The sequence below is a fragment of the Cololabis saira genome, chromosome 10 (genome assembly GCF_033807715.1).
Source record: "Cololabis saira isolate AMF1-May2022 chromosome 10, fColSai1.1, whole genome shotgun sequence".
NCBI classification, from domain to species: domain Eukaryota; kingdom Metazoa; phylum Chordata; class Actinopteri; order Beloniformes; family Belonidae; genus Cololabis; species Cololabis saira.
The window spans coordinates 2,899,801-2,923,553 of NC_084596.1; the positions used below are offsets into that span (position 1 = coordinate 2,899,801).

A 23,753-nucleotide genomic window follows, 5' to 3' on the forward strand; every position below is an offset into this window, starting at 1 on the left:
GGGCTCATCCGGGAATTGAACCCGGGACCTCTCGCACCCAAAGCGAGAATCATACTACTAGACCAACGAGCCATGAGCTGGCTTGGATAGAATTCTGTTTGGTATTTTGTTGTTTTTTCTTTTTACTCAGCAGATTCCATCTAATCTAATGACAAGTTTGATTCCCAGCCAATTGGTGTATAAAAGCGTTTTTTTTACTACATCCTGACATGTGTGGAACATGGTGTGTTCTTTATTTGGGGGGGGGGGGGGTTATGCAACGTTAGTATCGAGGCCCCGAATGTTTCGGTAAGAGAAATCACCATGGAGACGAGGTAAGTGGGAGGTTAAGGAGGCCCTGTGGCTTAGTTGGTCAAAGCACCTGTCTAGTAAACAGGAGATCCTGGGTTCAAATCCCAGCAGAGCCTTTAAACTCAACTCATTTTTGGATGAGAGAAAGATTGGAGGAGACTGGAGGAGACTGTGGTGGCAAAAATTGATGTTCGTTCAATAAAGGTGTTCAAAAATGAATGTCAGGACACACTCAGCTGTCTTTTTGGAGTTTTAATGAAAAGAGAAAAACATTCATGAATGGAGGGTCACACAATGCCGATCTGATCAGACGAACAGTCAGCCAGTAAATGCCCTTGCAATGTTTAAGCACACGCTATCTTATAATGGCCAGGCTGGGAACAACTAGACAAAATATCACCCTGGCAACCGTGCTAGACTCTGTGGCCGTTTCCGAATTCGGACACTACCGCACTATATGCTACATACAGCAAAGTATGCACTGAATACTGCCTACTAAATGAAGGATTCAGTACGCTGCTCCAGCAGACCATTCACACAGCAGTGTGCTACAGTGTATCCCAGAATGCATCTCGCACCAAAACGTCAGCGAAAGATGAGATTTAAAAGCAGACTAGAAGCTGTTGTAATTTCAGCTGTAGCGCTGTTAATATGCCACTTTATTACGTTTTAACATCTTTTCAGGCATAAAAGTAACCGTTAAGATCCCCACCCTGGGCTCAGTTTATCCAAATAACGCCTGTTAAGAAATTTGATCCGATGTTTCGGGGATCAGAAGAGCCGCCGGCCCCGGGCAGCAGCAGCTGTTACCATGGTAACAGCAGCAGCTCACGGCCGGGGCGACAAACGTGATCGCCTCCGTATAGCTCGACGGGTTGAGTAGGCGACTTACGTACAGCGAATGCGGGTTCGATTCCAGTCGGGCCATCTTTTGCAAATTTCCCCGATGTGGGACTAATAAAGGATTATCTTATCTTAAATGTTGAAATAGCAGTAAAACCACATTCATTGATGAAATGACATAATGGATGGAAAGGGATTTTAATAAATGTATTGAAATGAACATATCAGTCTATTGAATTTCATTTTATTTTATTATTAACAAAGTTCTTCTCCTCTCTGTCGAGTCGCTCTCTCTCCATCTTCTCCTCCTTGTCCAAACCCTCTCTCTGCATCTATTTATATCAGCTCCCGGACAAATTCTCTGTCAAAACACAGCAATAAAAAGTAGTTATTACATGAAAATACAACGAACTACCGATATATAACGTTGTCATAACACTTAAATCACTTTAATTTACCTAGCAAGCACGCTAAGATAACTAACAAAAACCTAACATACTATTAAAAACGTTACGTTATTGCTTTGTATTAACGTTATTAGGACAAATATGCCAAGTTCTATATTCATTACAAATGGGCAATGTAGCTTTGTCACAATTTTTAATCGTTGTCCTTACACTAAATTGAATGAAAAAGTTATATAATAATGTTACTTACATTTGTATTCCTCCTCCCTCTCCAGGGTGGTCACCGCTGTTTGTACTGCACTTGTGTTTTCTCAATAAAGCTTTGAGAAAAAAAAGATTTTTTTTTTTCCAAATCAGTAAAACATCCGGGTATTTTTCGCACACTGCAGATTTCCTTCTGTTCACATACAGCATACTACTTACATACTACTTACTACATTTTGGCCAAATCAGTGTACACTAGTAGTACAGTATGCAAATTCGGAAACAGCCTGTGACAAAGGAACATGGGCTCGCCATCGGAATGTTCACTTGAAAACAGGATTTGTGCATTAGTGTTAAAGCATAAACAAGGCAAAAAACAATACAAGACACAAAGGAATCCAACTGATTAGTCTTGAAAGGAAGTTTGGGGTGTGGTTAAAAACCACAAGTTAGTCAGTGTTCTGCAATCTGAAACATTTCCCGTTGTTGGCAGGATTTGAACCTGCGCGGGGAACCCCCAATGGATTTCAAGTCCATCGCCTTAACCACTCGGCCACAACAACCTGTCACATGCTTGAACATTCGGCTTATTCATGACTTTTACTCAAGTTTTGAAAAATGGCCAACACTTTCAAGCGATAGCCAGGCCCCCTCCAACACCACGTGACCTGCGTGCTTGTTCAGAGTTGTTAGGACCTGTGTTCGGACCTTGCTTGAAACTCTGTGATCTTGTTAGGAATGTGTTCAGAACTGATTAGGATGTTAGGACCTTGTTAGGATGTTAGGACCTTGTTAGGATGTGTTAGGACCTTGTCAGGATGTTAGGACCTTGTTAGGATGTGTTAGGACCTTGTCAGGATGTTAGGACCTTGTTAGGATGTGTTAGGACCTTGTTAGGATGTCTTAGGACCTTGTTAGGATGTTAGGACCTTGTTAGGATGTTAGGACCTTGTTAGGATGTGTTAGGACCTTGTTAGGATGTTAGGACCTTGTCAGGATGTTCTAGGACCTTGTCAGGATGTTCTAGGACCTTGTTAGGATGTTAGGACCTTGTTAGGATGTTAGGACCTTGTTAGGATGTTAGGACCTTGTTAGGATGTGTTAGGACCTTGTTAGGATGTTAGGACCTTGTCAGGATGTTCTAGGACCTTGTTAGGATGTTAGGACCTTGTTAGGATGTTAGGACCTTGTCAGGATGTTCTAGGACCTTGTTAGGATGTAAGGACCTTGTTAGGATGTGTTATGACCTTGTTAGGATGTGTTAGGACCTTGTTAGGATGTTGGGACCTTGTTAGGATGTTAGGACCTTGTTAGGATGTTAGGACCTTGTTAGGATGTGTTAGGACCTTGTTAGGATGTTAGGACCTTGTTAGGATGTTAGGACCTTTTTAGGATGTTAGGACCTTGTTAGGATGTGTTAGGACCTTGTTAGGATGTTAGGACCTTGTTAGGATGTAAGGACCTTGTTAGGATGTTAGGACCTTGTTAGGATGTTAGGACCTTGTTAGGATGTTAGGACCTTGTCAGGATGTTAGGACCTTGTTAGGATGTGTTAGGACCTTGTTAGGATGTTAGGACCTTGTTAGGATGTGTTAGGACCTTGTTAGGATGTTAGGACCTTGTTAGGATGTTAGGACCTTGTTAGGATGTTAGGACCTTGTTAGGATGTGTTAGGACCTTGTTAGGATGTTAGGACCTTGTTAGGATGTGTTAGGACCTTGTTAGGATGTTAGGACCTTGTTAGGATGTAAGGACCTTGTCAGGATGTTAGGACCTTGTTAGGATGTGTTAGGACCTTGTTAGGATGTTAGGACCTTGTTAGGATGTGTTAGGACCTTGTTAGGATGTTAGGACCTTGTTAGGATGTTAGGACCTTGTTAGGATGTCAGGACCTTGTTAGGATGCTAGGACCTTGTTAGGATGTTAGGACCTTGTTAGGATGTTAGGACCTTGTCAGGATGTTAGGACCTTGTTAGGATGCTAGGACCTTGTTAGGATGTTAGGACCTTGTCAGGATGTTAGGACCTTGTTAGGATGTTAGGACCTTGTTGGGATGTTAGGACCTTGTTAGGATGTTAGGACCTTGTTAGGATGTGTTAGGACCTTGTTAGGATGTAAGGACCTTGTTAGGATGTTAGGACCTTGTTAGGATGTGTTAGGACCTTGTTAGGATGTTAGGACCTTGTTAGGATGTTAGGACCTTGTTAGGATGTAAGGACCTTGTTAGGATGTTAGGACCTTGTTAGGATGTTAGGACCTTGTTAGGATGTTAGGACCTTGTTAGGATGTTAGGACCTTGTTAGGATGTGTTAGGACCTTGTTAGGATGTTAGGACCTTGTTAGGATGTTAGGACCTTGTTAGGATGTTAGGACCTTGTTAGGATGTTAGGGCCTTGTTAGGATGTTAGGACCTTGTTAGGATGTTAGGACCTTGTTAGGATGTTAGGGCCTTGTTAGGATGTTAGGACCTTGTTAGGATGTTCGGACCTTGTTAGGATGTTAGGACCTTGTTAGGATGTGTTAGGACCTTGTTAGGATGTTAGGACCTTGTTAGTAAGTAGTATTAGTAGTTGTCAGTAAAACATCCAGGTATTTTTCGCACAGTGCAGATTTCCTTCTGTTCACATACAGCATACTACTTACATACTACTTACTACATTTTGGCCAAATCAGTGTACACTAGTAGTACAGTATGCAAATTCGGAAACAGCCTGTGTCAAAGGAACATGGCCTCGCCATGGGAATGTTCACTTGAAAACAGGATTTGTGCATTAGTGTTAAAGCATACAAGGCAAAAAACAATGTTATACCAACATTTCCCAATAGAAGACACAAAGGAATCCAACTGATTAGTCTTGAAAGGAAGTTTGGGGTGTGGTTAAAAACCACAAGTTAGTCAGTGTTCTGCAATCTGAAACATTTCCCGTTGTTGGCAGGATTTGAACCTGCGCGGGGAATCCCCAATGGATTTCAAGTCCATCGCCTTAACCACTCGGCCACAACAACCTGTCACATGCTTGAACATTCGGCTTATTCATGACGTTTGCTTGAAACTCTGTGATCTTGTTAGGAATGTGTTCAGAACTGATTAGGATGTGTTAGGACCTTGTTAGGATGTTAGGACCTTGTTAGGATGTGTTAGGACCTTGTTAGGATGTTAGGACCTTGTTAGGATGTGTTAGGACCTTGTTAGGATGTTAGGACCTTGTTAGGATGTTAGGACCTTGTTAGGATGTGTTAGGACCTTGTTAGGATGTTAGGACCTTGTTAGGATGTGTTAGGACCTTGTTAGGATGTTAGGACCTTGTTAGGATGTGTTAGGACCTTGTTAGGATGTAAGGACCTTGTTAGGATGTTAGGACCTTGTTAGGATGTTAGGACCTTGTTAGGATGTTAGGACCTTGTCAGGATGTTAGGACCTTGTTAGGATGTTAGGACATTGTTAGGATGTGTTAGGATCTTGTTAGGATGTTAGGACCTTGTTAGGATGTTAGGACCTTGTTAGGATGTTAGGACCTTGTTAGGACTTGTTAGGACCTTGTTAGGATGTTAGGACCTTGTTAGGATGTTAGGACCTTGTTAGGATGTTAGGACCTTGTTAGGACTTGTTAGGACATTGTTAGGATGTTCTAGGACCTTGTTAGGATGTTAGGACCTTGTTAGGATGTAAGGACCTTGTTAGGATGTTAGGACCTTGTTAGGACTTGTTAGGACCTTGTTAGGATGTTAGGACCTTGTTAGGATGTTAGGACCTTGTTAGGATGTTAGGACCTTGTTAGGATGTTAGGACCTTGTTAGGATGTTAGGACTTTGTTAGGATGTTAGGACCTTGTTAGGATGTTAGGACCTTGTTAGGATGTTAGGACCTTGTTAGGACCGTGTTAGGATGTTAGGACCTTGTTAGGATGTTAGGACCTTGTTAGGACCTTGTTAGGATGTTAGGACCTTGTTAGGATGTTCTAGGATCTTGTTAGGATGTTCTAGGATCTTGTTAGGATGTTAGGACCTTGTTAGGATGTTAGGACCTTGTTAGGATGTTAGGACCTTGTTAGGATGTTAGGACCTTGTTAGGATGTGTTAGGACCTTGTTAGGATGTTAGGACCTTGTTAGGACCGTGTTAGGATGTTAGGACCTTGTTAGGATGTTAGGACCTTGTCAGGATGTGTTAGGACCTTGTTAGGATGTTAGGACCTTGTTAGGATGTTAGGACCTTGTTAGGATGTTCTAGGACCTTGTCAGGATGTTCGGACCTTGTTAGGATGTGTTAGGACCTTGTTAGGATGTTAGGACCTTGTTAGGATGTTAGGACCTTGTTAGGATGTTAGGACCTTGTTAGGATGTTAGGACCTTGTTAGGATGTTAGGACCTTGTTAGGATGTTAGGACCTTGTTAGGACCTTGTTAGGATGTTAGGACCTTGTTAGGATGTTAGGACCTTGTTAGGATGTTCTAGGACCTTGTCAGGATGTTAGGACCTTGTTAGGATGTTAGGACCTTGTTAGGATGTGTTAGGACCTTGTTAGGATGTTAGGACCTTGTTAGGATGTTAGGACCTTGTTAGGATGTGTTAGGACCTTGTTAGGATGTTAGGACCTTGTTAGGATGTTAGGACCTTGTTAGGATGTGTTAGGACCTTGTCAGGATGTTAGGACCTTGTTAGGATGTTAGGACCTTGTTAGGATGTTAGGACCTTGTTAGGATGTTAGGACCTTGTTAGGATGTTAGGACCTTGTTAGGATGTGTTAGGACCTTGTTAGGATGTGTTAGGACCTTGTTAGGATGTTAGGACCTTGTTAGGATGTTAGGACCTTGTTAGGATGTGTTAGGACCTTGTTAGGATGTTAGGACCTTGTTAGGATGTTAGGACCTTGTTAGGATGTTAGGACCTTGTTAGGATGTGTTAGGACCTTGTTAGGATGTTAGGACCTTGTTAGGATGTTAGGACCTTGTTAGGATGTGTTAGGACCTTGTTAGGATGTTAGGACCTTGTTAGGATGTTAGGACCTTGTTAGGATGTGTTAGGACCTTGTCAGGATGTTAGGACCTTGTTAGGATGTTAGGACCTTGTTAGGATGTTAGGACCTTGTTAGGATGTTAGGACCTTGTTAGGATGTTAGGACCTTGTTAGGATGTGTTAGGACCTTGTTAGGATGTTAGGACCTTGTTAGGATGTTAGGACCTTGTTAGGATGTTAGGACCTTGTTAGGATGTGTTAGGACCTTGTTAGGATGTTAGGACCTTGTTAGGATGTTAGGACCTTGTTAGGATGTTAGGACCTTGTTAGGATGTTAGGACCTTGTTAGGATGTTAGGACCTTGTTAGGATGTTCTAGGACCTTGTTAGGATGTTAGGACCTTGTTAGGATGTTAGGACCTTGTTAGGATGTTAGGACCTTGTTAGGATGTTAGGACCTTGTTAGGATGTTAGGACCTTGTTAGGATGTTACGACCTTGTTAGGATGTTAGGACCTTGTTAGGATGTTAGGACCTTGTTAGGATGTTAGGACCTTGTTAGGATGTTCTAGGACCTTGTTAGGATGTTAGGACCTTGTTAGGATGTTAGGACCTTGTTAGGATGTTAGGACCTTGTTAGGATGTTAGGACCTTGTTAGGATGTGTTAGGACCTTGTCAGGATGTTAGGACCTTGTTAGGATGTTAGGACCTTGTTAGGATGTTCTAGGACCTTGTTAGGATGTTAGGACCTTGTTAGGATGTTAGGACCTTGTTAGGATGTTAGGACCTTGTTAGGATGTTAGGACCTTGTTAGGATGTTAGGACCTTGTTAGGATGTTCTAGGACCTTGTTAGGATGTTAGGACCTTGTTAGGATGTTAGGACCTTGTTAGGATGTTAGGACCTTGTTAGGATGTTAGGACCTTATTAGGATGTTAGGACCTTGTTAGGATGTTCTAGGACCTTGTTAGGATGTGTTAGGACCTTGTCAGGATGTTAGGACCTTGTTAGGATGTTAGGACCTTGTTAGGATGTTCTAGGACCTTGTTAGGATGTGTTAGGACCTTGTCAGGATGTTAGGACCTTGTTAGGATGTTAGGACCTTGTTAGGATGTGTTAGGACCTTGTTAGGACTTGTTAGGATGTTACGACCTTGTTAGGATGTTAGGACCTTGTTAGGATGTTAGGACCTTGTTAGGATGTTAGGACCTTGTTAGGATGTTCTAGGACCTTGTTAGGATGTTAGGACCTTGTTAGGATGTTAGGACCTTGTTAGGATGTTAGGACCTTGTTAGGATGTTAGGACCTTGTTAGGATGTGTTAGGACCTTGTCAGGATGTTAGGACCTTGTTAGGATGTTAGGACCTTGTTAGGATGTTCTAGGACCTTGTTAGGATGTTACGACCTTGTTAGGATGTTAGGACCTTGTTAGGATGTTAGGACCTTGTTAGTATGTTACGACCTTGTCAGGATGTTAGGACCTTGTTAGGATGTTAGGACCTTGTCAGGATGTTAGGACCTTGTTAGGATGTTAGGACCTTGTTAGGATGTTCTAGGACCTTGTTAGGATGTTACGACCTTGTTAGGATGTTAGGACCTTGTTAGGATGTTCTAGGACCTTGTTAGGATGTTACGACCTTGTCAGGATGTTAGGACCTTGTTAGGATGTTAGGACCTTGTTAGGATGTTAGGACCTTGTTAGGATGTGTTAGGACCTTGTCAGGATGTTAGGACCTTGTTAGGATGTTAGGACCTTGTTAGGATGTTAGGACCTTGTTAGGATGTTAGGACCTTGTTAGGATGTTAGGACCTTGTTAGGATGTTAGGACCTTGTTAGGATGTTCTAGGACCTTGTTAGGATGTTAGGACCTTGTTAGGATGTTCTAGGACCTTGTTAGGATGTTCTAGGACCTTGTTAGGATGTTAGGACCTTGTCAGGATGTTCTAGGACCTTGTTAGGATGTTAGGACCTTGTTAGGATGTTAGGACCTTGTTAGGATGTTAGGACGTTGTTAGGATGTGTTAGGACCTTGTTAGGATGTTAGGTCCTTGTTAGGATGTTAGGACCTTGTTAGGATGTTAGGACCTTGTTAGGATGTAAGGACCTTGTTAGGATGTTAGGACCTTGTTAGGATGTGTTAGGACCTTGTTAGGATGTGTTAGGACCTTGTTAGGATGTTAGGACCTTGTCAGGATGTTAGGACCTTGTTAGGATGTGTTAGGACCTTGTTAGGATGTTAGGACCTTGTTAGGATGTTCTAGGACCTTGTTAGGATGTGTTAGGACCTTGTTAGGATGTTCTAGGACCTTGTTAGGATGTTAGGATCTTGTTAGGATGTTAGGACCTTGTTAGGATGTTAGGATCTTGTTAGGATGTTCTAGGACCTTGTCAGGATGTTCTAGGACCTTGTTAGGATGTGTTAGGACCTTGTTAGGATGTTAGGACCTTGTTAGGACTTGTTAGGATGTTAGGACCTTGTTAGGATGTTAGGACCTTGTTAGGATGTTAGGACCTTGTCAGGATGTTCTAGGACCTTGTTAGGATGTGTTAGGACCTTGTTAGGAGGTTCTAGGACCTACCACCTGTCAGGTGTGTGTGAATCAGCAGAGCAAGACGATTTAGAGCCTTTTTTAAAGCAGGATGTTTATACTTTATCACTGAAACATATTTTTATCCTCAGTTTTTTTTAATATTGTTATATAAAGAAGTATACAAATAAACTTACCTCACTTTATAAACTTATGAAAGTCCTTATCTTACCGTCAGAGCCGGGTTAAAACTCATGTTTAGTTCCTCCTTTCTTCAAGGGCGGTGATCCTACACACTTGAATAATTCCAGGTCCATATCAATATTTCCTGTTCCAGCTCAAGTTTGTGAATCATTGGTAAGTGAACAATTGAAAGAGTTGTTGTTGACTACTATTTTCATATGCACTAAAAATTATTTAAATATTTAATAACCACTCAAGAAATATTGATCAGTTCCATATGAAGGGAAGACAAACTGGGATGTGACGGAGGCTGGAAAGCAGCAGTTGAACACATTGGGATGGTGGTAAGTCACAGAGAAATCAATCACCCTGTGAGAGGAGAAGGTGAAGACTTGATCCAAACATGTGGAAAAATCCTCTACAAATTCTTTGGTTTTAGACTTAACATGAGTTACATCCTTAGATTAAGGCTCTGCTGGGAGTTGAACCCAGGATCTCCTGTTTACGAGACAGGCGCTTTGACCACTAAGCCACAGGGCCTTCCATTAAACCAACAAGTATGTAGAGCAATGTCGCCGGAAGTGAGGGGGGGCAGGGGGCCATTGGCCCTCCCACTTTTCCCTCCTCTCACATGAACCACTCCTCAAATGCCCCTATACTGCAACACTTACGGTAAAAAGACATTTAAATCATTCCTGCTTATTAGGTAAAACGGGTAATGAGAGCATGTGTGTGCCGGCCAATCACAAACCTGCCGGGCCTTTACCTGTTTCCAGGTAGAGCAGACCCGGCGGGAGACAGAAATTCATAAACATAAGAAAATCATAATTCAGTAAAAATCCATTTGTTTTTACTTTTTTGTTAGTGAAATTTCCTTACTTTACTAAGGATTTTTTTTTTAATAATAAAGCTTATTATTATTAGTTTATGCCCATTATTATTATTTCATTCCTTGTCAGTTCAGAAAATTGTTTTTGCAAATATCTCGTTTAAATAGATTCATATATTTGCAAAGCAAATGCCTTAATGTTAATGAGGGTTTTGGTAACTAGTTACTCTAAATGTTGTACTTTATTGTAAAGTGTTACCAGGGTTTCTCCTTTCAGCACCGGACAGCGCCGCGTTGCAGCACGGCGCTGTCCGCGGTGCTGAACAGGACGATGGTGGAACTGGACGACGGCGGAGCGCGCACACACGTACACACTTACACACTTACACACTTTTTGGCCCCCGCACTTCTAGTGGGACACTTTGCACTAGCTAGCTATAGGCTAGCTTGAGGAGCATAGCAGTCTGATCACCGCCAGCTCTACACAGATTCCAACGTAGTCATGCTGAACTTGAGATGCTCCAGTTGTCTCATAAGTGGACGAGAGTAGGTGACATCATCACCAGGTAGTTGGCTTCCAACTGCACCAACTCCTAAAACATTGACACCTCTGAAATAGCCAATTTGTGAGCATTTACAATTGTGTAAAACTAGAAAATACTAGTCACATGTTGTCCTTCAACTGTCTGGGTGTCCAGAGGAGTCCAGACAGAAAACTGGTTTACTCTGAAACACTGATGAAACCTCACATTACAGACACTTTTAGATGATTGTTTTATGCACTAACATCCGAAGCCCGGCTTCACTTATGAAGTTTGTTTGGTTTTGCCCGCTGCTGCGATACGTTAACGTCGCCGCCATATTGGATGTTCAAGACTGTAAACTAATACAAGTAAATGGACTTATTTTCATAAAAGCGCCTTTCTACAAAGAAATGTACGTTTTACGTCTCATTTATTCATTCACACATGCACTAATATACTTGGGAAACAGTTAGGCACCAAATATAAGATATTTAATTTTCTCAGATGGTAAAAATAAGAACTTTATTGATCCCACATAGGAGTAATTCATGTAATATCAGCTATAGAGAACAAGGTAGCGCCGAAAAACTATATATATCCCCCCTCACAAAAATAAGAAAAATAGAGAAACATATTTTCTCATCAACAAAACAAATTTAAAATTTTTCAAATAACAAAATAACATATTTGAACCATTTTTCAGACAATATCTGTCAATATCTATATATAATAACTGAAAAAATCTGAAAAATGGTTCAAATATGTTATTTTGTTACTTGAAAAATTTAAAATATGTTTATGTAAAATATGTATATGTATATTTAGTATATGTTAGTTAATAGTTAATATTTTAAAAATCAACAAACAAGATAACACAGGTTTTTCCCTGGTGAACATTGTGATTATTTGACCGAAAAGGTCTGGGCTTGAAGCATAAAGCTTATCTTGCCCACCTTTTAACTGAATACAAAGTATACAAAGTGTATACAAAAAAACAAAAACAAAAAACAAATGAAGTATCATAAGTCTACACAAAATAATAATAATAGTAATAATAATAATAATAATAATAATAATAATAATAATAATAATAATAATAATAATAATAACAATAACAATAATAATAATAATAATAATAATAATAATAATAATAATAATAATAATAATAACAATGATGATGATGATGATAATAATAATAGTAATAATAATAATGATAATAATAATAGCAATAATATGATAATAATAATAATAATGATAGCTCTGAAAACAGAAAGTGAAAAGATGGTAAAAAAAACGGCAAAACCAATGTACGTTGTCATTTTATCTCATGCATGTGTGCATTCTTCTTTGTTTGCTTATTGTGTTTCTATATATGTGTCCATTACCTTTGCTTTGAATAGTATCTTGTATGCTTTTATTGAATTTGCTAGTTTAAGGTCATTTTCTAATGAGTTCCACAGTTTTACTCCTAAAACAGAAATACATCTTCCCTTTGCATTTGTTCTAACTGTTGTTGTGTCAAACATTGCAGTTCCCCTGAGGTCGAGTTTGCCCTATGTAGTAATATGTAATAAAAAATAACAAAGACAATGTATGTTCCAGTAGAGTTTATAGTTGTGTTGTAATCCCCACTCACCAGTGCCCCCAAATCTTTTTATCACCAGCCGCCACTGGTGATGACAATGTATCTGGTGCATGTAATTGATTTGCCGATGGCCATGATAACATGTGCACGTTACCAAAGTTAGCAACACCGCCCTCTGCTGTTTCTATTGAAACATAAACATTTTGCTTAACATTCTGCAGTGTAGTCCACATGCAAAAAGCAACATAATCTCAGGTATCTGAGCATTCGAGCCTTCTGAGCCTGAACATTCAAAGAAAATGGAGAGACAGAAAAGAAAGAGGGAACAGCTTTGCTCAATAAAAGCATAGAGAAGCACAGCGTCATAGACGATCACCACCGGAACCCAACTGACAAAGTCATGTGTCAACAAAACCAACTTTCTTCCTGAACCTGCATCATGCACTGACTTTTTATTTCAAAATCTATTCTACATTAGTGAAAAGTTGAAAGAGCAACAGTTGCCTGTTGGTTTGAAACTGCTATATCATTAACAGTCACTGCAGGCTAGCTGTATTAGCTTAGCATAGCTCATGGTAGCATCTGAAAGGATCTAATGTGACTTGACAATTACTTTTGTTGAAACTACCTTCATTTCAGATGTTGCTACAGAAACTAAACTTGTCACTAATGAATTATAAAGAGCAGAAAGTGGAGAATGTGGGCGTTGATCCCACTACCTCTCACATGCTAAGCGAGCGCTCTACCATTTGAGCTAATTCCCCTAGGAAAAGCAAGTAAAAAACTAGATAGAAACCAGGAACCCCAATTATACATCTGATTTTAAATCTCTTTGCAGATTTCAAGCAGGTAAACTAACTAAATAAAATGGATAATAAACATAACTGAGCAGATGAAATAACAAGTGTAATCATGGCAGTTAGCCCGTTAGCTGTCGGAATTATGCTGATGAAGATATATATGCCTTAAGTAAGAACCTAAGGCATGTGCATTGTTAATATATTTATGTCATTAATATATGCTTTTTCTAGGGGAATTAGCTCAAATGGGAGAGGGCTCGCTTAGCATGTGAGAGGTAGTGGGATCAACGCCCACATTCTCCACTTTCAGTTCTTTATGTTTCATTAGTGAAAATTTGAAAGAGCAACAGTTGTGCGTTGGTTTGAAACTGCTCATCATTAACAGTCACTGCAGGCTAGCTGTATTAGCTTAGCATAGCTCATGGTAGCATCTGAAAGGATCTAATGTGACTTGACAATCACTTTTGTTGAAACTACCCTCATTTCAGATGTTGCTACAGAAACAACACAAACTAAGCATAAAGACTTTAGCAGAGGTGCTGTTATCAAACTCACACAGGAAACAGATAAGACATCAAAATATCGTTCCATGCAAAAAAAAAACTTTGCTGCTGCTGGTAACATGATGCTAAAATGAAATAATCTTTGTTTTATGGAATATTTGTTGATTGTGATGTAAACATTCATATCATCTACTTTCTCCACATTGGCTAGATAAACTTTGGTCCTTTGACAGATGTATTTCACTACATGCAGCGTAGTTGAAGATCCGGGGATGGACCTGCTACATGACAATGTTGCCTCGCTCCCAGGCAGATCAACCAAGATCGCTCACACCAGGATCGGGACTTGGGGGGTCATGATCCTGCAGCATGTGATCTCTCCTCAAAGTCCCTACAGTGACCAATGGTTGAGCGTTGTTGAGCAGATTGAGACTCAACACACCAATCATTGATCAAGTGTCTTCCTCAATGTGCCAATCAGCATAATTCTGACAGCTAACGGGCTAACTGCCATGATTACACTTGTTATTTCATCTGCTCAGTTATGTTTATTATTCATTTTATTCATTTATCGTTTTAACCAAAAAACGAAAACATCTTTATGCTATCATTTTAGGACTGAATTACTTCTACTACTAAATGAATGGCAGAAGTTTTTTTTTGCATGGAACGATATTTTGATGTCTTATCTGTTTCCTGTGTGAGTTTGATAACAGCACCTCTGCTAAAGTCTTTATGCTTAGTTTGTGTTGTTTCTGTAGCAACATCTGAAATGAGGGTAGTTTCAACAAAAGTGATTGTCAAGTCACATTAGATCCTTTCAGATGCTACCATGAGCTATGCTAAGCTAATACAGCTAGCCTGCAGTGACTGTTAATGAAGAGCAGTTTCAAACCAACGGGCAACTGTTGCTCTTTCAACTTTTCACTAATGAAACATAAAGAGCTGAAAGTGGAGAATGTGGGCGTTGATCCCACTACCTCTCACATGCTAAGCGAGCGCTCTCCCATTTGAGCTAATTCCTCCAGAAAAAGCATATATTAATGACATAAATATATTAACAATGCACATATATATGCCTTAGGTTCTGACCAGCATGGTATTAACCATTAATATGGTAACCACATTAATAACATTAATAACCCCTAACCCCTAACCTCTAACATATCATCTCTACTTCCTTCCTAACCCCTAACTGCCTTAGCCAATCAAGTTCACTTCCTTCCTAACCCCTAGACCAGGGGTCGGCAACCCGCGGCTCTAGAGCCACATGCGGCTCTTTAGTGCCCCCCTAGTGGCTCCTGGAGATTTTTCAAAAATGTTTGACCTTTTTTTTCCTTTTTTCTTCTTTTTTTCTTTTTTTTCTTTTTCTTCTCCTTTCTTCTTTTTTTCTTGTTTTTTTTTTCCTTTTTTCTTCCTTATTCCTTTCCTTTTTAATCTTGACATTTCAACTTTTTTCTCGAAATTTTGACTTTTTTACAACATTTCGACTTTTTTCTCGAAATCTTGACAGTTTTCTCGACAATTTTCACGAAATTTTGACTATTTCCTCGACATTTCGACTTTTTTCTCAACATTTCAACTTTTTTCTCAACATTTCGACTTCTTTCTCGAAATTGTACTTCATTATTAATCCCGACATTTCGACTTGTTTCTCGAAATTTTGACTTTTTTCTCAACATTTCGACTTTTTTCTCGAAGTGCATAATAAAAAAAAAAATCTTCCCCCAGTTATAACTAATATAGAATAATGCAGCATGTGTCTTCATTCTAAGGCTGATACAAGACTTTTCATTCTTTGCGGCTCCAAACATATTCGTTTTTTGTGTTTTTGGTCCAATACTTGGTTGCCGACTCCTGCCCTAGCCTCTAACCCATCATTATCACTTCCTTCCTAACCCCTAACCCCTAACCCATCATTATCACTTCCTTCCTAACCCCTAACCCCTAACCCATCATTATCACTTCCTTCCTAACCCCTAACCCCTAACCCATCATTATCACTTCCTTCCTAACCCCTAACCCATCATTATCACTTCCTTCCTAACCTCTAACCCATCATTATCACTTCCTTCCTAACCTCTAACCCGTCAAGTTCACTTCCTTCCTAACCTCTAACCCATCATTATCACTTCCTTCCTAACCCCTAACCCATCATTATCACTTCCTTCCTAACCTCTAACCCATCATTATCACTTCCTTCCTAACCCCTAACCCATCATTATCACTTCCTTCCTAACCCCTAACCCATCATTATCACTTCCTTCCTAACCCCTAACCCATCATTATCACTTCCTTCCTAACCCCTAACCCATCATTATCACTTCCTTCCTAACCCCTAACCCATCATTATCACTTCCTTCCTAACCCCTAACCCATCATTATCACTTCCTTCCTAACCCCTAACCCATCATTATCACTTCCTTCCTAACCCCTAACCCATCATTATCACTTCCTTCCTAACCTCTAACCCATCATTATCACTTCCTTCCTAACCCCTAACCCATCATTATCACTTCCTTCCTAACCCCTAACCCCTAACCCATCATTATCACTTCCTTCCTAACCTCTAACCCATCATTATCACTTTCTTCCTAACCTCTAACCCATCATTATCACTTCCGTCCTAACCCCTAACCCATCATTATCACTTCCTTCCTAACCTCTAACCCCTAACCCATCATTATCACTTCCTTCCTAACCTCTAACCCGTCAAGTTCACTTTCTTCCTAACCTCTAACCCGTCAAGTTCACTTTCTTCCTAACCTCTAACCCGTCAAGTTCACTTCCTTCCTAACCTCTAACCCATCATTATCACTTCCTTCCTAACCCCTAACCCATCATTATCACTTCCGTCCTAACCCCTAACCCATCATTATCACTTCCTTCCTAACCCCTAACCCATCATTATCACTTCCTTCCTAACCCCTAACCCATCATTATCACTTCCTTCCTAACCTCTAACCCGTCAAGTTCACTTCCTTCCTAACCCCTAACCCATCATTATCACTTCCTTCCTAACCCCTAACCCATCATTATCACTTCCTTCCTAACCCCTAACCCATCATTATCACTTCCTTCTTAACCTCTAACCCATCATTATCACTTCCTTCCTAACCCCTAACCCATCATTATCACTTCCTTCCTAACCTCTAACCCGTCAAGTTCACTTCCTTCCTAACCCCTAACCCATCATTATCACTTCCTTCCTAACCCCTAACCCATCATTATCACTTCCTTCCTAACCTCTAACCCATCATTATCACTTTCTTCCTAACCCCTAACCCATCATTATCACTTCCTTCCTAACCTCTAACCCGTCAAGTTCACTTCCTTCCTAACCCCTAACCCATCATTATCACTTCCTTCCTAACCCCTAACCCATCATTATCACTTCCTTCTTAACCTCTAACCCATCATTATCACTTCCTTCCTAACCCCTAACCCATCATTATCACTTCCTTCCTAACCTCTAACCCGTCAAGTTCACTTCCTTCCTAACCCCTAACCCATCATTATCACTTCCTTCCTAACCCCTAACCCATCATTATCACTTCCTTCCTAACCTCTAACCCATCATTATCACTTCCTTCCTAACCTCTAACCCGTCAAGTTCACTTCCTTCCTAACCCCTAACCCATCATTATCACTTCCTTCCTAACCCCTAACCCATCATTATCACTTCCTTCCTAACCTCTAACCCGTCAAGTTCACTTCCTTCCTAACCCCTAACCCATCATTATCACTTCCTTCCTAACCCCTAACCCATCATTATCACTTCCTTCCTAACCCCTAACCCATCATTATCACTTCCTTCCTAACCCCTAACCCATCATTATCACTTCCTTCCTAACCCCTAACCCATCATTATCACTTCCTTCCTAACCTCTAACCCCTAACCCATCATTATCACTTCCTTCCTAACCCCTAACCCCTAACCCATCATTATCACTTCCTTCCTAACCCCTAACCCATCATTATCACTTCCTTCCTAACCCCTAACCCATCATTATCACTTCCTTCCTAACCCCTAACCCATCATTATCACTTCCTTCCTAACCCCTAACCCATCATTATCACTTCCTTCCTAACCTCTAACCCCTAACCCATCATTATCACTTCCTTCCTAACCTCTAACCTCTAACCCATCATTATCACTTCCTTCCTAACCCCTAACCCATCATTATCACTTACTTCCTAACCTCTAACCCCTAACCCATCATTATCACTTCCTTCCTAACCCCTAACCCCTAACCCATCATTATCACTTCCTTCCTAACCCCTAACCCCTAACCCATCATTATCACTTCCTTCCTAACCCCTAACCCATCATTATCACTTCCTTCCTAACCCCTAACCCATCATTATCACTTCCTTCCTAACCTCCAACCCCTAACCCATCATTATCACTTCCTTCCTAACCCCTAACCCATCATTATCACTTCCTTCCTAACCCCTAACCCATCATTATCACTTCCTTCCTAACCCCTAACCCCTAACCCATCATTATCACTTCCTTCCTAACCTCTAACCTCTAACCCATCATTATCACTTCCTTCCTAACCCCTAACCCATCATTATCACTTACTTCCTAACCTCTAACCCCTAACCCATCATTATCACTTCCTTCCTAACCCCTAACCCCTAACCCATCATTATCACTTCCTTCCTAACCTCTAACCTCTAACCCATCATTATCACTTCCTTCCTAACCCCTAACCCCTAACCCATCATTATCACTTCCTTCCTAACCTCTAACCCCTAACCCATCATTATCACTTCCTTCCTAACCTCTAACCCAGTGCTTCTCAATCCTGGTCCTCGAGTACCACTGTCCTGCATGTTTTAGATGTTTCCCTGCACCAACACACCTGATTCTAATTAAAGGTCCTCATTAGCTTGTCACCAAGGTCTGCACAGTTCTGTTGATGACACAGGTACTTTTATCACGGTGTGCTGAAGCAGGGAAACATCTAAAACATGCAGGACAGTGGTACTCGAGGACCAGGATTGAGAAACACTGCTCTAACCCATCATGTCCACTTGTATCCTAGCTTTCTCAGACCCTAACCCAGCATGCCTCCTAAACTCCTAACCCCCTAACCTCCTAACATGCTGTTTCAACCTCCTTCCTGACCTCTTACCTTCTCATCTCCACTTCCACTGATGTCTCCCCCTCTCCCTCGGACTCTTCGTCTGTCCTTGCCCCAGATCACCATTTCTGTCACGGCTCAAAGACAGAGAACCCAAAAGCACGACACCAAACAGAATCAGAGTCCAAGAGGCTTTAATCAGGATCAAAGGCAGGCAGGGGTCAAAACCGGGTAGTCAGGCAGATCAGGCAAACAATCCAAGGGGGTAGGCAAAAATCCAAAAACCGGAATCGGGCAGGGTCGCAGACAGACAGGCAGGCAGGCAGAAAACTGATCAGAAATCGGGAACGCTGGAAAGTGAGGCACAAACACTCAACAATCTGGCAACAGAAAGGTGGAAATGGGCCAGTATGTGAGGGGAACTGCTGATGAGGGAAACCAGGTGTGGAGCTGGGTGGGGAAGCACAGGTGAAGGGAATGAGTGGATTTCTGGCTGATGAGGGTGGCAGGATCTGGAACGACAGGAGAGTGAGTTAACAAGTAAAAAACATATCAAACTGAGAAACCATGACAATTTCCTTTCTCTGATGCCACATACGTGTGTGTTGGAGTGTGTTCAGCTGAGGGGGGGTTGGGGGGGTGGGCTAGACCACCATGAATAACCGTTACTCACATATCTGCAGTGACATGTTGTTGCATAGATGTATTTTTGTTCCACCACATTAATGAAGCAGGAACGTCCTGGAAGCATCAGGACTGACATTTATGGAGGAAAAGAACAAAAATGTAAATACCAACTTACTCACGTCTGGATTCCTTCATGAGTGAACACGTTGTTCCCCAGGCGTCTCACTCCCAATCATCCTTTAGTGGACGGAAGTCTGTACTGGTCCCATTATACCTTATACTGGTGTCTATACTGGTGTCTATACTGGTCCCATTAGACCTTATACTGGTGTCTATACTGGTGTCTGTACTGGTCCCATTACACCTCAAACTGGTGTCTGTACTGGTCCCATTAGACCTCATACTGGTGTCTGTACTGGTCCCATTAGACCTTATACTGGTGTCTATACTGGTCCCATTAGACCTTATACTGGTGTCTATACTGGTCCCATTAGACCTCATACTGGGGTCTATACTGGTCCCATTAGACCCCAGACTGGTGTCTATACTGGTCCCATTAGACCTCATACTGGTGTCTATACTGGTGTCTATACTGGTCCCATTAGACCTTATACTGGTGTCTATACTGGTCCCATTAGACCTTATACTGGTGTCTAAACTGGTCCCATTAGACCTCATACTGGTGTCTATACTGGTCCCATTAGACCTCATACTGGTGTCTATACTGGTCCCATTAGACCTCATACTGGTGTCTATACTGGTCCCATTAGACCTCATACTGGGGTCTATACTGGTCCCATTAGACCCCAGACTGGTGTCTATACTGGTGTCTATACTGGTCCCATTAGACCTCATACTGGTGTCTATACTGGTCCCCTCAAACACCAGACTGGTGTCTATACTGGTGTCTATACTGGTCCCATTAGACCTTATACTGGTGTCTATACTGGTCCCATTAGACCCCAGACTGGTGTCTATACTGGTCCTGTTAGACCTCATACTGGTGTCTATACTGGTCCCATTAGACCCCAGACTGGTGTCTATACTGGTCCCGTTAGACCTCATACTGGTGTCTATACTGGTCCCATTAGACCCCAGACTGGTGTCTATACTGGTCCCGTTAGACCTCATACTGGTCTTCTTACTGGTCCTTTTTTCCACTTATTAGGGTTATCAGCATTAAATTAACCACATTAGTCTGATGTATTTCTGAATCATCTCACAGAGTCCAGGTCGTCTTCAAACATAGAATCTTTATCCTCCACCAGTCTCGGTCCGGGTTAGAGATGGGAATTAACACGACTTTTACGATTCCAATTCCATTCGATACTGCTTACCGATTCATTTCTGTAACAATTCCCTTATCGCTTCCCATTTGGAAAAATAGGACAACAATGAGGCAAATGGCGCTAATCTGATAGGAAGTGTTCACTAGTTCATTAGTTACCTGCAGTATTATTAGCCAAAGACATGCTAACGTTTGTTGAGGAATAATATAAAATCCAGTTCAGAAATGCACTGTTGTGTAGAGAGTTTTATTCCGTAGCCGGCGGTGAGCGGACCTACGCGGTACATGGCTGGGTTGGTGTGCTGACCCCGAATGGTTTGACAACAGGACTTTTATACAGTAAGTTCAAAGCACAAACGGCAAGAATCAACAAACCAAAGGTGAAAAACAAAAAGCAATTAAAGGGTATTTACAGTCAGATGTGATCATTCAGTTGGAAACTACCCCATAGTCAGTCAGGAACTATTGTCATCCGGGTCACAGCACCAAATTGTTGAAGAATATTATCAAAACCAGTTGAGAAATCCGCTGTGTTGTAGTGAGTTTTATTCAGTAAGCCGGAGGTGAGCAGACCTACGCAGATCAGGTTTGAGTTGGTGTGCTGACCCAGAGTGGTTGGAATCGTGACTTTTTATACAGTAAGTTCAAAGCACAAAAGGCAAGAATAAACGAGTCAAGTGAGAGACAAAAACAATTTACAGTCAGATGTGATCTGTGGCCAAATGCCATTATCGGGCATATGGCATGACTGTCACTACGTTCTAGATTACCTCATAGGGTGTTCTCATGGTTCAAATCTGTGGCCAAATGAGTTGGTATTAACATATCAGTCAGTCAGGAACTTCGTCATATGGCATTCCCGTGGTTCAAGTCTTTGTTGAAGCTAGTTCCAAGGTGTCGCCCCTGCAGGGGGAAGAAAACTGACTTTCAGGTCAGCCACGGTGTCACAATGCCTCATCACGTTGCTGGTGCTGCTGGAAAACGCAACATTCCTTGATCATTATTGCTACTGTGTGCGCAAATATTTTTGCATGTTGGTTCCTCCCTTTGATGAAATATCCACTTAGCAAGTGTTGCAAGTTAGCCTGTTGTCGTCTTTTTTACTGAAATATAACCATACCTTCGTACGTCGCGGTAGCTTAGCTCAGATTGTGATCGGATCTTGAGATTTGGGACAGTTGCTGCTCGTGTTTTGGTCGGTTCCGTGTTGGTTTCGTGTTTCATTTGTGGTTTTTGTTGCAGATTTCCAGTGCTCGACGTGAGGCCTCCATGTGTTCTTGCTTCCTGGGTTAGCAGCGTATTGTAGCATTACAGATTTTGTTCTACCTCACTTTTATAAAGCAGGAAGCAATTATTCAATTTTATGACTCAGGAATGTTTAAGCCATGCTTAAGTTGAGACACTAAAAAATAACTAAAAATGTGCACTGTCTGTGATGCAGCTTGTTTCTAGCATGCTTGTTTATTATAGGAAGTCACTAAAATATATTTTATTCAGTAATAGCCCAGTTAGAACAGGAAGAATCATTTATTACATTTCCTGTATAATCTGCAACTTTGCATATTTCACAACTTTCCGCATATTTGGCAACTTCCCGCAATTTCACCGCATAAAATCATACAAAAACCCGGCATATTTCATCGTATAATCAATGATTTTAGCCCGCATAATCAAAGATTTTAGCCCGCATTATCTAAGATTTTAGCCCGCATTATCAAAGATTTTAACCCGCATTATCAAGGATTTTAGCCTGTATAATCAAGGATTTTAGCCTGTATAATCAAGGATTTTAGCCTGTATAATCAAGGATTTTAGCCTGTATAATCAAGGATTTTAACTCACATAATCAAGGATTTTAATACACATAATCAAGGATTTTAGCCTGGATAATCAAGGATTTTAGCCTGTATAATCAAGGATTTTAACTCACATAATCAAGGATTTTAACACACATAATCAAGGATTTTAGCCCGCATAATCAAGGATTTTAACCCACATAATCAAGGATTTTAACCAACATAATCAAGGATTTTAACCCACTTAATCAAGGATTTTAACCCACATAATCAAGGATTTTTAACCTGCATAATCAAGGATTTTAACCCGCATAATCAAGGATTTTAGCCTGTATAATCAAGGATTTTAACCCACATTATCAAGGATTTTAACCCACATAATCAAGGATTTTAACACACATAATCAAGGATTTTAACCCACATAATCAAGGATTTTAGCCTGTATAATCAAGGATTTTAGCCCACATAATCAAGGATTTTTAACCTGCATAATCAAGGATTTTAACCCACATAATCAAGGATTTTAACCCACATAATCGAGGATTTTAACCTGCATAATCGAGGATTTTAACCTGCATTTTTCTGGAGAGTCTAGTTTTAGTGCAGAAACCTCAGAGAGTCTTGTTAGGACATGCTTGGTGTAAATATTTGGACGTTAACAGCGTAACATCCCTAGTCCTTTTTTTAACCCACATAATCAAGGATTTTAACCCACATAATCAAGGATTTTAACCCACTTAATCAAGGATTTTAACCCACATAATCAAGGATTTTTAACCTGCATAATCAAGGATTTTAACCCGCATAATCAAGGATTTTAGCCTGTATAATCAAGGATTTTAACCCACATAATCAAGGATTCTAACCCACATAATCAAGGATTTTAGCCCACATTATCAAGGATTTTAACCCACATTATCAAGGATTTTAACCCACATAATCAAGGATTTTAACACACATAATCAAGGATTTTAACCCACATAATCAAGGATTTTAACACACATAATCAAGGATTTTAACCCACATAATCAAGGATTTTAGCACACATAATCAAGGATTTTAACCCACATAATCAAGGATTTTAGCCTGCATAATCAAGGATTTTAGCCCACATAATCAAGGATTTTAACCCACATAATCAAGGATTTTAGCCCACATAATCAAGGATTTTAGCCTGTATAATCAAGGATTTTAGCCCACATAATCAAGGATTTTTAACCTGCATAATCAAGGATTTTAACCCACATAATCGAGGATTTTAACCTGCATAATCGAGGATTTTAACCTGCATTTTTCTGG

At 40.7% G+C, this 23,753-nt stretch overlaps 5 non-coding genes across 5 annotated transcripts; 1 reads left to right on the plus strand and 4 right to left on the minus strand.

Annotated features, from left to right (window-relative positions):
- On the minus strand, window positions 1–72 carry trnap-ugg (transfer RNA proline (anticodon UGG)). Its single transcript has one exon. It is a non-coding gene; the product is annotated as a tRNA-Pro (tRNA).
- A 261-nt stretch (window positions 73–333) lies between these two features.
- trnat-agu (transfer RNA threonine (anticodon AGU)) lies at window positions 334–407 on the plus strand. The gene has a single exon. It is a non-coding gene; the product is annotated as a tRNA-Thr (tRNA).
- A 1,819-nt stretch (window positions 408–2,226) lies between these two features.
- On the minus strand, window positions 2,227–2,308 carry trnas-uga (transfer RNA serine (anticodon UGA)). The gene has a single exon. It is a non-coding gene; the product is annotated as a tRNA-Ser (tRNA).
- Window positions 2,309–4,669: 2,361 nt separating this feature from the next.
- trnas-uga (transfer RNA serine (anticodon UGA)) lies at window positions 4,670–4,751 on the minus strand. The gene has a single exon. It is a non-coding gene; the product is annotated as a tRNA-Ser (tRNA).
- A 5,125-nt stretch (window positions 4,752–9,876) lies between these two features.
- On the minus strand, window positions 9,877–9,949 carry trnat-cgu (transfer RNA threonine (anticodon CGU)). The gene has a single exon. It is a non-coding gene; the product is annotated as a tRNA-Thr (tRNA).
- Between the last annotated feature and the right edge of the window lie 13,804 nt (window positions 9,950–23,753).